The following is an 18116-nucleotide window of genomic DNA, read 5'->3' as shown; positions in this document are numbered from 1 at the left end:
CCCCCCCCCTTTCCCCCCTTCTCCCCCTTTCAAGGGTTAAACCGATTTTCCTCCCCGCCAGCGCTTCAAGGGTTAACCCCCCCCCAAAAAAAGAAGAAGAAGAAGAAGAGAGAAGGAAAAAAAAAAGAAAGAAACGGGGAGGGAGGGGGGAGCGCGAGCGCGAGAGCGCTTCCCTTTTCTCCCCCCCCCTCCCTCCCTCCCTCCCTCCTCCCCTCTCGGCTACTTGGCGTTCTTATCCAGATTGACACATTTTCTACGGGGAAGCCGCGCCGGACCAATCAGGCGCGTCCTGGGTTTTGCGGCTTGTTTTTTTTTTTTTCTCCCCTTTTCGCCCCACGTGGGCCGCGAGCGCCTTATTTATTTCTTCCCTTGCCTTCCCTTTCTTCTCCCTCCTCCGGCCCCGCCCCCGCCCCCGCCCCCTCCCTCCGCGCGCGCTCTCGCTCTCGCTTTTTCCTCTCCCTGCCCGGCGCTCCTGATTGGCTGCGGCGCGTTCGACTGTGGCGAAAGAGAAAGCGGCAGACCCCACGTGGAGCTGGCGGGCGTTCCATTCATCGCTTCTTCTCCTCCCCCCCCCCCCGCAAAGCTGCCGCGGGTGGGAAGGAAGGAAGGAGGGAGGGAGGGAGGGAGGGAGGGGGAGGAAAGAGGAGAAGGAAAGAGGGAGAGAGAGAGAGAGAGAGAAAGAGAGCGAGGAAAGGAAGAAGGGGCGTTGAAAGGAGGGGGGGTCTCTCTCTCTCTCTCTCTCTATTTTTTTCTTTCCCCCTTTCCTCTTGCAAAAAAAAAAAACAAAAAAAACCCACCCGGCAGGGCAGCCCTGACCCGGAGCCAGCCTGCCCACGTTCGCCTTTCCCCGCAAGGAGGAGGAGGAGGAGGAAGAGGAGACGCGGGCGATCCAGCGCCTCGGGTGAGTGTTTCTCGCGCGCGGCGGAGTGGGAGATCTTCTCCCTGCTTCCTTCTGGGTCCGGCTTTCCAAGGGGGTGGGTGGGGGTGGGGGTGCGGGGTGGGGGTGCGGGGTGGCTGCAAGCGCTATTGAACGGGGCGGCTGAGATTTCAGGTTTGATCCCTTTTCTTGCGGGCTGGGGGGGATCTACTCCTTTTTGCCTTACCTGCTGGGGCCGGACTATTGTTAAGGCTGGGAGAAATCGGGGAGGGGGGGGTGTGAGGGGTGAGGGGGGGGCGGTTTTGTACCCGGGACTTTCTTGGTGCTTTTTTTTTTTTTGGAAAAAAAAGGGGGGGGCTTCTTTCTAAGCCGGAGAAGAGCCGAGTTCCTCGTTCGTGGGAAAAGAGCGGGTTGCGGTTGTTTAATTGGGTCGTGCGTGTGTGTGTGTGCGTGGGGGGGGGGGTATTTGCTGGTCCTGCCTCTGTTTCTTAATACAAAGAGGCATGGGTTTTTTTTTTAAATCCTCTGCCCCCCCCCCCGTTTTATCTCGTGCAGCTCCCCTTTCCTCGCCCAAATACCCACGTATTAATAAACTGTGATTAAGGCTACTTTGCCCCTCTTTTGACTCAGTCCTCATCTCCAGTTAAGCTCCAGTGTTTTGTGTGTTGTGTTTCCCCCCCCCCTCCTTTGGGAAGCAAAGCTGCCAGCTTCGGGCTAGTGGGGGGGCAAACATTTCCGAGTCCTTGACATCTTGCCCAGCTCCGTATTTTTATTTTATTTTTATTCCTCTCCCCCCCCCCCCTCTCCTTTCTTGCCTCGGGGCACAATGGACAAACCATCCTGAACATGTGCCGAGTGCTTTTTCATGGCTTCTGAATGAGCCAGTTCTAGCTTCCCACTCGTAGGGGGATTGGATGGGATGGGTGTTGAAGTGATGTGTGTGTGTGTGTGTGTGTGTTTGTGTGTCCCCAGGCAGGTTTTAAAATCCTTTATTCGAAATCTGTAGAGAGAGAATGGAGAGTGTTTCGTTTGGTGTTGTATGACAGTTTGCAAGAAGTTTGGAGAAAAACCAGCTTGCAAGTTGCTAACCTAGCTGCCCAAAACCCACTGGGTAAGATTAAATCTTTCTTAATTAGGGGTCTGAAGCCAGGACTAGCGTCAGTTGCCCTCCACATGGTTGGATTGGAGGTTTGGGTGTATTCACACAATAGGTTTAAGCTTAGAGACATGAACTTTTTCTTAAGTGTACTTGTGTGTTTAAAGAATGCCTTGGTTCCTTTAAGGTTTGCCCAACATCCAAGAGAAAAAATTAGCCATAATTAAATGTGGTCTGTTGCGTGAATACAAGCCCGCTTTACTTTAAGATGCTTTATGAGTTGGGTGATGTCATTGGCTGTCTTTTCTCTAAACTGGGAAGAGTAAGAAGGTGACCCATTAAACCTTCAGGAGCACATGCAGATGTGAAGTTTCCAGTGGTTGGAAGTCTCGCCTACTAGATGGAGACTCCAGATGCAGAGGCAGTTTATCTCTTTCACTCGGCTTCCCTGGATCTGTCGATTCTAACCTCCTTGTTAGAATCAAATTTCGAAGCTGGTACGAAGATTGCCGTTATTTTTTTTTTTTAAAAAAAGAACAACAACCACCATGTGGGTTTTTCCAATCCCTATCTTCTAGTTTTTTATTTTATTTTAAAATGCATTGGAATTTTCAGTTTTTCCATGCATCGCAGGAAGTCCTCGACTTACAACAGTTCATTTAGTGACCATTCGAAGTTACCACGGCACGGAAAAAAGTGACTTATGACCGGTTTTCACACCACCGTTGCAGCATCTCCACGGTCACGTAATCAACATTCAGACGCTTGGCAACCGACTCACGTTTATGACGGTTACCGTGTCCCGGGGTCACTCCGTTCCCCTTTTGCGACCTTCTGACAAGCAAAGCCAATGGAGGAAGCCAGATTCCCTTAACAACCGTGTTTACTAATTGAACCGCTGGCAATGATTCCCTTAACAAGCGGGGGGGGAAACCGAGTCGTAAAATGGGGCAAAACTCACTTCAGTGTCTCGCTTAGCGACAGAAATTTTGGGCTCCGTTGTGGTCGCAAATGGAGGACTGCCTGTACATTTTATCTATAGGTGACTGCTTGTAACTTCACATAAGTCAATCAATCAGTGAAAATAATTGAGTTTAAAACTGATTTATTGTGGGGCTGGCTATCTTTTTTTAAGGAAACCCCTGCTGGCGATCCTGGCTTGGGGGTCCTTTAGTATACACACACACACACACACACACACACACACACACACACACACACACACTCAAGGACACACACCCGCCTCCCTCCCCCCCATTAGATGAGCCAGGAAGCCCCCCCCACACCTTTCAGTTTTGCACATCCTGATAAAGCTGGCTGGGATACAGGGAATTGGGGAAGGGGGGGGGGGTTAGTCAGGAAAGGCTGCAGCTGGGAGATTTTTATATCTTTACCTGCAAAGCAGGCAATAACGTGGGGGACGTTAAAATTAATCGAGGGACGCATGTAAGATCAGCTGGAAAAAGGGAATGGCCTGTGATGTAAAAACAAAAAAAGTAGAAAGAGCCACGTGGGGTCCGTGATGGTGGGAGGTCCTTTTCTGGCTGACCCTGGAGGAATAAAGGGGCCCCCCCTGAAATGTAGCTCCTTTCTCTCCACCTTTCTCCCCCCCCCCCAGTTGCACATGTGTTAAAAGGGAAATTTATGCTTCCTGAAGTCTGCCGCCTTGGGAATTGGAAGCAGGAGGGTGTGTGTGGAAAAAAAACCGCCCTTGACATGCCCAGAGGCGGCATTGTTCCACCTTGTAATTTCCTTCAGAGCAGACAGCAAAAATATCCTCCTTGTTTGTGAAGAGCCTTCACAGGGTCAAATGGCTGGCAGCATCTCTGAAATCGATGATGACTTTTGGATATTTATTATCGGTTTGTGCAAAAAATAAATAAATCTCGAGTTGGGTGGCTTTCCGGAAGTGTTTGGAGGGTGTTCCTCGGCTTACGACCACAATTGGGATCAGAATTTCTGTTGCTAAGCGAGTTGGGTTGTTAAATGGGTCTCGCTCCGTTTTGCATCCTTTTTTTGGGAGGGTGGGGGGGCTTGGTTGTTCAGCCAGCCACTGCAGTCATTAAGTGAATCGTGCAGTCGTTAAGTCAACCCAGCTTCCCCCCCCCCCCGATTGACTTTGCTGGTCGGAAGCCGGCTGGGAAGATCATACGTGGCGAATGCGTGACCGCAGGATGCTGCAAGTGTCATAAATGCATGCTGGTTGGCCAAGCGCCCAAATTTTGATCACGTCTTGGGGATGCTGCGGTGGTTGTAAGCGTAAGGACTGGCCATAAAGTCATTTTATTCAGCCCTTTTAGTCACTAAATGAATGGTTGTGCACTGAGGACAGCCTGTAATTGGTATAGAACTCAGTTTTACACAATTTGGGTTAAGGGAGGCGGGGTGTCCCTTGTTAATATTTTGGGGCCTCTGGCATGAGGAGCTGTGGATCCTGTTTCTTTGGGTTGTTTTGTTGCTTTTAAAAAGTAGAGCATATTTCTAAATGTTGGAGGTGTGGTAGTTTAGAAGCTACTTATTTTCACATGTGGTGGACTTGTAGAAATATAAAAGCTTTTTGGATTAAAATTTGGTGGAACATTCAAAAGATTTTTAAGAGAAAGATAAAGTTTTCCCCGCAATTGTTTTTATTGGGTATTGTTGTAGATTGTGATGTTAAAGAAACTAACTTAATGTTGAACATGATAACTGCAGCACGGTTACTGGTGGGACAATATTGGAAGAAGGATAGTTTGCCCACTATAGAAGAATGGGTGTTTAAAGTTTCGAATCTTGCAGAAATGTCTAAGATTTCTGCTTATTTGAAGGATCATTCACAGGAAAGATATATTTCAGTTTGGAGGAGATGGATAAATTATATTCAAAACAAATATGGGACTAAAAAGTTCCATTTAGCTTATGAGTAGATTTTAGTGGGATATTGTTATTGGTACGTTGTTTGTAGTTATGTTAAAGGGGAGTTAAAGCGCATTATGAATTTGGTTAATTGTATATTATGCATAATTTTTATTTAGAATATGATTATTGTAACTATAATCCTGTATTTAGCTCTGGGAAGTGGGGGGGGGAAGTGGGTGGGTTTGGGGTGGGAGGGATTTGGGGATATATTGTAAAATTTTGTTTTTGTAAAACTCTTTAATAAAAAAAAGATTGTGCAGATAAAAATAAAACATAATGAAGGGGCGAAAGCTTTTTCTCACTCAGAAAAAAAAGTAGAGCATATTTCAGTGATTTAAAGTACAGGTTTTACATTTTCCTCCACTGTGAGAGTTCCTTATTGCTACCCTAAAATCAGGCTTTAAGCCACGATTGTAAAGAAGGGAATGGAACTTAAATAAACCAGAGTCATGTAGAATTTGGTTAGAACTGTAGAATGGCTTTCTGCAAGCCGTGACGACTCCTACTTTGGCAAGGAGAAGAGAAAGGTCTGGAAGAGAAGGCTTTCTGTGGTGCTAGTCCTCATGAATCTCTTGTTAACTCTCGTGATCGAAGGATAACATTGCTCACCAATACGGGACTTGTGGATTTCTTTATTTCTTCTTAATTTGTTTGCCGCCCACCTTGCTTCGAGGCAACTGGGTGGTGGAAAACAAATTGGGTCTAAAATAAATAGATGGCCATAGTCAGATAATGGCGCATTTTATAACTGCTGGAATAATGTGCATGGTTCGTTTTGAAAAATGAAATGTTCAGCCATTTCTAGACTGCTTACAGGTTTTGTACTTAAAATGTGCTAAAATTCAGTGTTTCTCAACCTTGGCAAGTTTTAAGGCACATGGACTTCAACTCCCAGAATTCCCCCCCAGCCAACATGCTAGCTGGGGGAATTCTGGGAATTGTAGTTCGCCCATCTAAACATGGCTGTGATGCCCGTAATTTCTGACTTGGGACCAGGATAAGATAACCAGCGCTTCCAATTTAACCAGGTAACCATCTTATTCTCCCTAGGTTACCCCCAGAACGTGGGTTCCCCCCCAACTGGAGAGGTAGTGACCTTGCCTAAAATCATAAACCTATGGTTGATTTACAAGGATGTTCCCCCAAAACCGGCCCCCGGTAAGTTATCTTTGGCTTTTTAGATTTCCCTTCCACCTCCAAGTTTGGTTCCTTAAATCTTTAGATTTCAAACTCCATAAAAAAAAATAATCAAAAGTATACTTTCTTTTAGGTTGATTTAACTCTTATCCAAATGTCAGTGTTTCAGTCATGGGTGTGTTTTTATTGCTTCTTGTATTGTTTGTTTACATGTATTCAAAATGGACAATGTATTCAAAATGGACAGTGATTAATATGTGCGTGTGTGTGTCTATGTAGCATGTGTGTTTGTGTGTTATGTATGTGTATCGGTAGATATATACTTTCTTATGAAAGCAGGCAACAGAATTTCATTTTTAATGTGGGCCAGTGTGCTCTTTGTAAAAAAAATGACAATAAAGGTTATCTATCTTATTTAATTCATGTTCCTCCTTTATTACATTTTTTTATAAATAACTCCAGGCAGTGAACATCCCTAATATTCATTCCTCCTCCTGTTTTCCCAGGAGTAACAACAACCCTGTGAGGTTGGTTAGGCTGAGAGGGACTGAGCCAAAGTCACCCAGCTGGCTTTCAGGGCTAAGGCACGACTAGAACTCACTGTCATCTGTTGATTGGCCCAGTGTCACCCTGTTGGCTTTCATGCCTAAGACAGGACTAGAACTCGCCATCTGGTGAATGGCCCAAACTCACCCAGATGGCTTTCATGTTTAAGGCGGGACTAGAACTAGCCATCTCCTGTTGATTGGCCCAAAGTCAACCAGATGGCTTTCATGTTTAAGACAGGACTAGAACTCGCCATCTGGTGAATGGCCCAAAGTCACCCAGATGGCTTTCATGTTTAAGACAGAACTAGAACTCGCCATCTGGTGAATGGCCCAAAGTCACCCAGATGGCTTTCATGTTTAAGGCAGGACTAGAACTCACCATCTCCTGGTGATTGGCCCAAAGTCACCCAGATGGCTTTCATGTTTAAGGCGGGACTAGAACTCGCCATCTCCTGGTGATTGGCCCAAAGTCACCAGATGGCTTTCATGTTTAAGGCGGGACTAGAACTCACCATCTTCTGGTGATTGGCCCAAAGTCACCCAGATGGCTTTCATGTTTATGGCGGGACTAGAACTCGCCATCTCCTGGTGATTGGCCCAAAGTCACCATGGCTTTCATGTTTAAGGCGGGACTAGAACTCGCCATCTCCTGGTGATTGGCCCAAAGTCACCAGATGGCTTTCATGTTTAAGGCGGGACTAGAACTCGCCATCTCCTGGTGATTGGCCCAAAGTCACCCAGATGGCTTTCATGTTTAAGGCGGGACTAGAACTCGCCATCTCCTGGTGATTGGCCCAAAGTCACCCAGATGGCTTTCATGTTTAAGGCGGGACTAGAACTCACCATCTTCTGGTGATTGGCCCAAACTCACCCAGATGGCTTTCATGTTTAAGGCGGGACTAGAAGTCACTGTCTCCTGGTGATTGGCTCAAAGTCACCCAGATGGCTTTCATGCTTAAGGCGGGACTAGAACTCACCATCTCCTGGTGTTTGGCCCAAAGTCACCCAGATGGCTTTCATGTTTAAGGCGGGACTAGAAGTCACTGTCTCCTGGTGATTGGCTCAAAGTCACCCAGATGGCTTTCATGCTTAAGGCGGGACTAGAACTCACCATCTCCTGGTGTTTGGCCCAAAGTCACCCAGATGGCTTTCATGTTTAAGGCGGGACTAGAAGTCACTGTCTCCTGGTGATTGGCTCAAAGTCACCCAGATGGCTTTCATGCTTAAGGCGGGACTAGAACTCACCATCTCCTGGTGTTTGGCCCAAAGTCACCCAGATGGCTTTCATGTTTAAGGCGGGACTAGAAGTCACTGTCTCCTGGTGATTGGCTCAAAGTCACCCAGATGGCTTTCATGCTTAAGGCGGGACTAGAACTCACCATCTCCTGGTTTTTGGCCCAAAGTCACCCAGATGGCTTTCATGTTTAAGGCGGGACTAGAAGTCACTGTGTCCTGGTAATTGGCCCAAAGTCATCTAGCTTATTTTTGATGGCTAAGGCTGTGGTTTTAATTGGGGGGTGAGGAGGAAGAAGAAGACCAAAATGTAAGCTGATGGCTTTATTTAGACAAATAAAATAAGCCTTTCGGGAAGACTTGACCTTCTGAAATACAGATAGTCCTCAACTTACAACAGCTCATTTAGTGACCGTTCAAAGTCACAACGGCCCTGAACCAAGTGACTTATGCTCGTTTTTCACACCACCGTCGCAGCAGCCAGCCCCATCATCGCATGATCAAATTCAGAGGCTTGGCAACCGACTCATACCTATGACGGATTGCAGTGTCCCGAGGTCACTTCATCCCCTTTTGCAGCCATCTGACGAGCAAAGTCAAGGGGGAAGCCAGGTTCAGTTAAAACAAAGAGTGTTACTCATCTAACAACGGCAGCGATTCACTTAACGGCTGTGGCAAGGAAGATGTTAATATGGGATGAAATTCCCTTAACAAATGTTTTGCTTAGCACCAGAAATGTTGGGCTCCATTGTGGTCGTTAAGTCGAGGACCACCTGTAATTTGTTTTCATTGAGTATGTGTATTGAGTTAAGGTTGACTCCGAGTGATAAACTCCCCCCCCCAATAGATCAGGGGTCTTCAAATGTGGCCTTTTTATGACTTGTGGACTTCAACTCCCGGAATTCCTCAGCCAGCGTGCCTGGCTGAGGAGTTCTGGGAGTTGAAGTCCACAGGCCATAAAAGGGTCAAGTGTGAAGACCCTTGCCATAGATCAGGGGTGTCAAACTCAATTCCATTGAGGGCCGCATCAGCATTGTGGTTGCCCTCAGAGGGCCGGGTGGGCATGGCCAGGGTGGGCGTGGCCTACTGGGTGGGCGCAGCTGGAGTGCGTATGGCATACTGGGTGGGCATGGCCAGCTCTACATCATTGGCATCAAGGGTGCCTATGGGGGCCTGGGCAGGAGTGGGACAGATCTGAGGGTCTCTGACAGAAGGAGGGTCTCTGGGCCAGGGCCAAGGCAGTGGGGACCGTTCCCTCACTGTTTCCAGGATGGCTTCAGGGGCCACATGAAACCACTTCGCGGGCCGGATCTGGCCCCCGGGCCTTGTGTTTGACATGTCTGCCATAGATAGATAAACTCCATGAAGATTGGTCCTTCGGGTCTTCCAGTGGTGCCCCTATCTCGGCTGTAAATCAGGTCCATCCCCCCCCTTCCGCTTGTCGTCCTCCTCCTCTTCTCTTGCCTTCCATCTTTCCCAGCACCAAGCCTTCTCCAGAGTTAGGCTTTTGCATCAACGTGTCAACAAGTCACCATCAGCTCTTAGGGACCACATGGATGGATTTCCTCCATGGCAATTTATCTCCAACCTGGTCCTTCACCTCTTCCAATGGTGCCTCCATCCCCTTTGTAGTTGAGTCCCTCCGCCTAGTTGTGGTGGCCCTATTCTTCTTCTCGTCCCTTCCACCTTTCCCAACATTGGAGTCTTCACCAGAGAACTAAGTCTTCACCTCTTGTGGCTTCAATAGGAGCCTGGTCATCGATGCCAAATCTGGAGTGCGAGAACTCTAAAAGCATTCATGGTTTCTGTCAAGGTAATGATTTAGAAGCTAACCAGCTTGTATAATGTGAGGTGAACGATGGAATTTTAGGAATGACTGAGCAGGAGTCTGTATTCCTTTAAGAGCTTGAGTATAAAAGGGAAGGCCTTGGTGGAGTCTCTCTCTCTCTCTCTCTCTCTCTCTCTCTCTCTCTCTCTCTCTCTCTCTCTCTCTCTCTCTCTCTCTCTCTCTCTCTCTCTCTCTCTCTCTCTCTCTCTCTCTCTCTCTCTCTCTCTCTCTCTCCCTGCTGTAATTGCTGTGTATTGGAGTTTGCTGAATCGCCACATGTATGTATCTTGTTCCTAGCGTATATTTGTAGATAGTGTAATATAAACCACCATTTAATACAGACCACTGTTTTCTGTATTTACTCCTGGGTTACCTCAGCGCAATAAAACTGTGTGCTTTCCTTGGTTGTCCATAGTCTTTGTAGGAGCCTTCTCCAACATTACGTTCAAAGGCATCAATGCTCATCCTCTCCTCTTCTTCAAAGTCCCACTTGAACTTCCGTAAATGGTCAAATATAGGTAGATAATAATAATAATAATAATAATAATAATAATAATAATAATAATAATAATAATAATAATAATAATAATAATAATAATAATAAAAAAAAAAGTTGGAAGGTACCTTGGAGGTCATCTAGTCCATCCCCCTGCTCAGGCAGGAAACACTATACCATTTCAGACAAATGTTTGTCCAATCTCTTCTTAAAAACTTCCAATGTTGCAACATTCACCGCTTCTGGATGCAGGTTGTTCCACTGGTTAATTATGCTAACTGTCAGAAAATTTCCACTTAGTTCTAGGTTGCTTCTCTCCTTGATTAGTTTCCATCCGTTGCTTCTTGTCCTGCCTTCGGGCACTTTGGAGGATAGCTTGACTCCCTCTTGTTTGGGGCAGCCCCTGAGATATTGGAAGACTGCTATCGTGTCCCCCCTCGTCCTCCTCTTCATTAAATAGACATACTCAGTTCCAGCAGCCGTTCCCTATATGTTTTAGCCTCCAGTCCCCTAATCATCTTTGTTGCTCTTCTCTGCCCTCTTTCTAGAGTCTCAACATCTTTTTTGCATCGTGGTGACCAAAACTGGATGCAGTATTCCAGGTGTGGCCTTACCAAAGCATTGTAAAGTGGTATTAATACTTCACGTGATCTTGATTCTATCCCTCTGTTAATGCAGCCTAGCACTGTGTTGGCTTTTTTGGCAGCTGCAGCACACTGCTGGCTCATATTGAAGTGATTGTCTACTAGGACTCTGAGATCCCCTTCCCAGTTGCTAGACTAAGTCCTTGACTGAGAACCATTCATTTAGTGACCATTCAAAGTCACAACGGCACTGCAAAAAGTGGCTTATGAATGTTTTTCACACCGACGATCATTGCAGCATCCCCCGTGGTCACGTGGTCAAAATTTAGATGCTTGGCTGCTGGCAGGTACTCTTGACGGTTGTAGGGTCCCGGGGTGGCGAGATCCCCTTTTGCGACCTTCTGACAAGCAAAGTCCACGGGGAAGCCAGACCCACTTAACAACCGTGTTCCTAACTTAAGAAGCGCGTTGATTCACTTAACAACTGTGGCGAGAAAGTTCGTCAAATGGGGCAAAATTCACTTAGCAAACATTTCCATGAACGACAGAAACTTTGGGCTCAAGTGCGGCTGTAAGCCGAGGACTATCTGTAGTATATACCTTGTTGTTTCTAATGAGCAAACTCCAACGTTTCATAAACATGTTTACTATGAGTTGGCTATGTAGGATTCGTAATAGTAAAGTTGGAAGGGACCTTGGAGGTCATCCAGTCCAACCCCCTGCTCAGGCAGGAAAAATTTGAAAAATTTTTGAAAAATTGAAAAATTCTTTTTTGGGACTTGTTATAAAAAAGACAAAGTGGCAAATGTTTAACTGGTTGGGAATGGACTTGTGCCTTCAAGCCAAACAGGGCTGGCTTTATAAGTGGTCAGCTTGTGAGAAACCACCCCAAAAATCCCAGACTTGTAAGTTGATTGGAACGGGCGTCAGAATTAAAAATACCTTTTGCATTGTTTCAAATGCTGCAAATTGGCACAAGAGAGCCCTGGAGTAGAAGCAGTAACACAAACACAAAACGGTGGGGGTGGGGTGTGATGCGCCTTGAAAGCGAATTCCCTGGTGTGAGTTGGTTAAAGCATTTCTAGGATTGTAAAAGTTTTTCTCCAAGCAATTCTTTTGTCCGGGGAATTGAGATTTTGGGCTTGAGAACAGATGAGCAACTAAGATGATCAAAGGCCCGGAGACTAAAACATGTGAAGAATGACTGCGGGATTTGGGAATGGCTAGTCTAAGAAAAGAAGAAATAGGGGAGACATGATAGCCGTGTTCCAGTATCTGAGGGGCTGCCACAAGGCAGAGGGGGGGCAGGTTGTTCACCAGAGCACCAGAGGGAAAGACGAGAAACAATGGTTGGAAACTGATCAAAGAGAGAAGAAACCTGGAATTAAGGAGAAACTTCCTGACAGTGAGGAAAATCAACCAGTGGAACAGCTTGCCACCAGAAATCGTGGGGGCTCCATCCCTGGAGATTTTTAAGAGGAGACTGGATATTCACCTGTCTGAGATGGTACAGGTTCTCCAGCTCTATTCTGTTCTGTTCTGTTCTGTTCTATTACATTACATTACATTCTTCTATTCTATTCTATTCTATTCTATTCTATTCTATTCTATTCTATTCTATTCTATTCTATTCTATTCTATTCTATTCTAATTCTATTATTCTAATTCTATCCCTATTCTATTCTATTCTTATTCTTATTCCATTCCATATTCTATTCTATTCTATTCTATTCTATTCTATTCTATTCTATTCTATTCTATTCTATTCTATTCTATTCTATTCTATTCTATTCTATTCTATTCTATTCTAATTCTATTATTCTAATTCTATCCCTATTCTATTCTTATTCTGTTCTTTCTATTCTTATTCTATTTTATTTTGTATTGTAATTCTACTCTATTCTATTTCTCTTCTCTTCTATTATTTTAATTCTATTCTATTCTAATTCCATTCTTTCTATTCTTATTCTATTCTATTCTATTCTATTCTTTATTCTATTTCTAATTCTATTTCTAATTCTATTATTCTGTTCTTTCTATTCTTATTCTATTTTATTTTATTTTATTTTATTCTATTTCTATTCTATTTTATTTTCTATTCTTATTCTATTCTTATTCTATTCTTATTCTATTCTTATTCTATTCTTATTCTAAGGTAAAGGTTCCACCGCACATGCGTGCTAAAGCCCAAGAGCCAGCGCTTGTCCGAGGACGTCTCCGTGGTCATGTGGCCGGCATGACTAGACGCCAAAGGCGCACGGAACGCTGTTACCTTCCCACCGTAGTGGTTCCTATTTTTCTACTTGCATTTTTACGTGCTTTCAAACTGCTAGGTTGGCAGAAGCTGGGATGAGTAACAGGCGCTCACTCTGTTACGCGGCACTCGGGATTCGACCCGCCAAATTGTCGACCTTCTGATCGACAAGCTCAGTGTCCTAACCCACTGAGCCACTGCGTCCCTTATTCTATTCTATTCTATTCTATTCTATTCTATTCTATTCTATTCTATTCTATTCTATTCTATTCTATTCTATTCTATTCTATTCTATTCTATTCTATTCTATTCTATTCTATTCTATTCTATTCTATTCTATTCTATTCTATATTGTGGTCATAAGTCAAGCACTACCCATTTCTAGTCGTCTCCTCCAGGCACCTGAGTCTCTTTTACTTCCTGCAAGAAGATAACACCTGGGGTTGCCAGGAGCAATTATACTAGCAGTCCTCAACTTACAGCCACAATGGAGCCCAAATTTTCTGTTGTTAAGTGAGACATTTATTAAGTGAGTTTTGCCCCATTTTGCAACCCTTCTTGCCCCAGTTGTTAAAGTGCATCACTGCAGTTGTTAAGCTAGTAACATGGTTGTTAAAGTGAATCTGGCTTCCCCCCTTGACTTTGCTTTTCAGAAGGTCGCAAAAGGGGATCACGTGACCCCCGGGAGACTGCAACCGTCATAAATGTGAGTCAGTTGCCAACCCTTGTTTTGATCACGTGATTATTGGGAGGCTGCTTCGGTTTAAGTGTGATAAACGATCATAAATCACTTTTTCCAGCGATGTCGTAACTTCAAGCGGACACTAAAGGAATGGCTGTAAGTTGAGGACTGCTGTCTAGTAAAATAGCCTCTTGGTCTAAATTAAAGCAAGAAAGCATTGTATAAAAATACAGATTAGACATTTCAAAAGAACATTAGAAGTATATTTTTTTAAAAAAAATAACCTTTTACTTTTAAGTTTTAACCTCGACCTCAAAATACAGGTAGTCCTCGACTTACAACCACAATGGAGCCCCAGATTTCTGTTGTTAAGGGAGACATTTGTTAAGCCCCATTTTACGAACTTGCTAAGTGAATCGCTGCAGTCGTTAAATGAGCAACACGGTTGTTAAGTGGATCCGGTTTCCCCATTGACCTGGCTGGTCAGACGGTCGCAAAAGAGGATCACGTGACCTTGGGACACAGCAACCATCATAAATATGAACCAATTGCCAAACATCTGAATTTTGATCACCTGGTTGTGGGGGAATGCCTTGTAAAAGTCATAAGTGAGAAATGCGGTCATAAATCCCTTTTTTTTCCCCAGTTGCCGTTGTAACTTTGAACAGTCGCTAAATGAACTGGGACTACCTGTATACGGTGTTTCCCCCAAAATAAGACCCATCTGGAAAATAAACCCCAGCATGATATTTCAGGACCCTTGTAATATAAGCCCCATCCCAAAAAATAAGCCCCAGTTAAGATCGTCAGCCAGACGAATGCATTTAGTACCGTATTTCCCCGAATATAAGCCTTAACTGGAAAATAAGCCCTCCTGCGTCTTTTGGAGCAAACATTAATATAAGACCAGGTCTTTTTTCCAGGGAAACACGGGTGTCTAATGAGTGTCTTCTACTGATTGCAAGAGGGTAAGATCTGACCTTGGATTGCCAGGAGCAATTATACAGGCTCAGCCAAGTGAAACTCTTACACACACACACACACACACACACACACACACACACACACACACACACACACATCCGGCACTAAATGCCATTACAGGAAGAAGAAAAATTGATTGTGAACTTGACCGAGCAGAGCCGCGCCTGAGTTCTGTGTATGCTGGCGGTGATCGAGCTTTTAAATGTTGGCATATGGCTTGCTCACACCCAGCTTTCACTCCTCTTCTGCCTCTGTGAGTGGACAGCTGGTTCGTCCAGGCATATCCGGAGACGATGGGAATGCTACGAGTGCCGTTGTTAATTTTACAGGTGGTCCGGGAGGTATGGCCACAGTTCAGCCTCAAATTTCCATTGCAAAGCAAGACAGCGGTTAAGTGACTTTTGCGCCCCCATTTTACGGCCTTTTTTTTTGTCCCGGTGGTTAAGCGAATCATGCGGTCCTTAAGTGAATCCGGCTTCCTCCATTGACTTCACGTGTCGGGTGCTGGCTGGGATGGTCACAAATGGTGATCACGTGGGGCCCCGGGACGGTGCAACCATCATTAGTGCATGCCACTTGCTGAGCTTCCGAATTTTGATCAGGTGACCCATGGGGATGCTGCCACCGTCCTGTGAAAATCAGTCATGTCATTCTTTTTTCACTGTCATCGTAAACTGTCATTGTAATGGTCACTAAATGAATGATTACAAACCAAGGACTGTCTGTATCTGACTCTTTTGGGGGGGAAAGGGCTGAGAAGATTGAACGTAGAGCAGAGCAGAACAGAATAGAATAGACTTGAGTTGGAAGGGACTTTGGAGGTCATCTAGTCCACCCCCCTGCTCAGGCAGGAAACCCTATACCATTTCAGACCAATGGTTGTCCAGCCTCTTAAAGACTTCCAGTTTTGGAGCATTCACCACTTCTGGAGGCAGGTTGTTCCACTGATTAATTGTTGTGTCAGGAAGTTTCTCCTTAGTTCTAGGTTGCTTTTCTCCTTGGTTGGTTTCCATCCGTTGCTTCTTGTCCTGCCTTCGGGCGCTTTGGAGAATAGCTTGACTCCCTTTTCTTTGGGGCAGCCCCTGAGATACTGGAACGCTGCTATCATGTCCCCCCTCGTCCTTCTCTTCATTAAATTAGACGTACCCAGTTCCAGCAACTGTTCCTTATATGTTTTAGCCTCCAGTCCCCTGATCATCTTTGTGTCTCTTCTCTGCCCTCTTTCTAATCTAGAGTCTCAACTTCATGGTGACCAAAACTGGATTTCTTTAAGGTGGGGGAGGGAGAGGGGGAGGGGGAAGGGGGGCAGGCCTCTTTCCAAAGGAGACCACAGAATGGGAGGGGAACGAGGGTCGGTACATGATGCTTGTTCTGCCTTGAGTGATTTTGCGCTGTCTCTCTCTCTCCTCCGTCCCAGGCTCACCTACAGACACCACCTGTGGCCACTGCAGCTGTTGCGGCCGCAGCTGCCGCCACTGTCGTGTCAACCGCCCCCCAGTCCTTGAAACTGACTTATCCCGAGATCTTGGACCGGATCAAAGAAGAATTCCAATTTTTGCAGAACCAGTACCACAGGTAAAAAGAATGTTGATTTCCCCAGGAGATGCTGAACTGGACAGATGCCAGGATTTCTTCCTCGGGTCCTGGTGAGCGCAGACACGGGGGGGGGGGGGGGTAGGACCGAAGCCAATTTTTCAATCCCTGATTTAATCCTCAGCGCTGCCGTGAACTGCTTGGATGCTTTTGTCCCTCTGGGAAAGAGGCCTTTTGCCACCTGAGGAGACTGTAGCCTTCCTTATGCAGATAGTCCTCGACTTACGAGCACAAGCTGAGTCCAGCATTTCTGCGACTGAGCAGATTTGCCCCGTTTTATGACCTTTCCTCCCACACTGGTTAAGAGAGTCCCTGCAGATGTTAAGTTGGCCATTTCAGTTAGCCCAGGGGTAGGCAACTTCGGCTCTTTTATGACTCATGGACTTCAACTCCCAGAATTCCTGAGTCAGACTCAGGAATTCTGGGAGTTGAAGTCCATGAGTCATAAAAGAGCCAAGGTTGCCTACCCCTGAGTTAGCCGCTTGGTAACTTAACGAAGTAACTTCAGTTCGTAACTTGTTCAGTTACTGAGTCGTAAGTGCGGGAAGTGGTCCTAAGTCACTTTTTTTTCCAGGGCCACTGAACGAATGGTCGTAAGTCGAGGACTACCTTCAAAGTCTGTGCGGCCTCCATAAGGGGCTGTCCTGCGGTTTTGGGCCACACCTGGATCGTGCCGAGTTTAGAAAAACTGTTAACACACCATAGGCCTAAAATTCCTGGCCTTTGAAATATTGAGGGCCAGCTGTGTTGACGCCACTGGGGCTGGCGGCCTCCTCAGGGGTGCTGCCCTGAAATGGGTCTATTTCACTTTTTTTGCCCCCGCAAATTTGTCCTGTTTATCTTCTTGAATCAATACTGCCTGCTTCTGAAAACGAGCAGGTTGCCCTGTTGGCAAACTACAATTCCCATCAGCCTGGGATCCAGGAGGATGGAGGCGGTGTGTGTGTGTGTGTGTGTGTGTGTGTGTGTGTGTGTTATATAATCCCAGGAGATGTAAAAGGCACCGTATGCTGAGTCAGGAATCAGAACCGGGCCGCGGAAGCGTCGGGTCCACAAAGCCAGGAAATGTCTGGATGATTGAGTGGCCAGCTCTCTCTTTGAACCGGAGAGGGCCCGAATCAAATCACAATCGCTGTGAAAACTTGTGTTGACTTAATTACTCCATTCGGCGGTACCCTGCCCTTTCCGGTTTTGGGGACAAGCAGCGGGGGAAAGGGGGATGGTTTCGGGCGGGGGGTGGGCGAGTGCGCGCACATATGCACGTCCGCTGCTCATGCAGATGGAGCTTTGCGCATCCGGGCCCTCGCCTGCCGCTCACGCAGGTGGAGCTGCATGCGTGCTCGCCCGCCGCTTCCACAGCCCCAGTTTCGAACGGGCCATGGCCTGTGGATTAAGGATCCCTGATTTAATTCGTCGATTTATTGTCCCAAAGGTGCTTTTTCCAAGAGGCAACTGGACTTTCTCGTTTTTCCTTTGAAGACCTTTCGCTTCTCATCCAAGAAGCTTCTTCAGCTCTGACTGGATGGTGGGGAATGGGAGGATTTATATTTCTTGCTGGTCATTTGCCTTCGTTTAGAGCAGGGGGTCTTCAAACTTGGCCCTTTTATGACTTGTGGACTTCAACTCCCAGAATTCCTCAGCCAGGCATGCTGGCTGAGGAATTCTGGGAGTTGAAGTCCACAAGTTACAAAAAGGCCAAGTTTGAAGACCTCTGGTTTAGAGCAGGGGTCTTCAAACTCGGCCCTTTTGTGACTCATGGACTTCAACTCCCAGAATTCCTCAGCCAACATGCCTGGCTGAGAAATTCTGGGAGTTGAAGTCCATGAGTCATAAAAGGGCCAAGTTTGAAGAACTCTGGTTTAGAGAGTCGTTGAGGCCACGTGGGGGACCCATTTGCACCACTCAC

The 18116-nt window shown here is 46.1% G+C and overlaps 1 pseudogene across 1 annotated transcript in view; it reads left to right on the top strand.

The window, feature by feature from the left end:
* Positions 1 to 786: 786 nt before the first annotated feature.
* The window catches only part of LOC308660548 (transducin-like enhancer protein 1), a 70027-nt pseudogene continuing 52697 nt past the window's right edge, over positions 787 to 18116 (top strand). Inside the window, exons 1-3 of the transcript XR_014028809.1 lie at positions 787 to 901; positions 5922 to 6029; positions 16035 to 16192. The product of XR_014028809.1 is annotated as a transducin-like enhancer protein 1 (transcript). The remainder of the gene's footprint in view (positions 902 to 5921; positions 6030 to 16034; positions 16193 to 18116) is intronic.

Source organism: Vipera berus (genome assembly GCF_964194415.1).
Source record: "Vipera berus genome assembly, chromosome: 1".
NCBI lineage: Eukaryota > Metazoa > Chordata > Lepidosauria > Squamata > Viperidae > Vipera > Vipera berus.
Note: the sequence above shows the minus strand (reverse complement) of the source record. Positions and strands in the feature narration are given on the sequence as shown.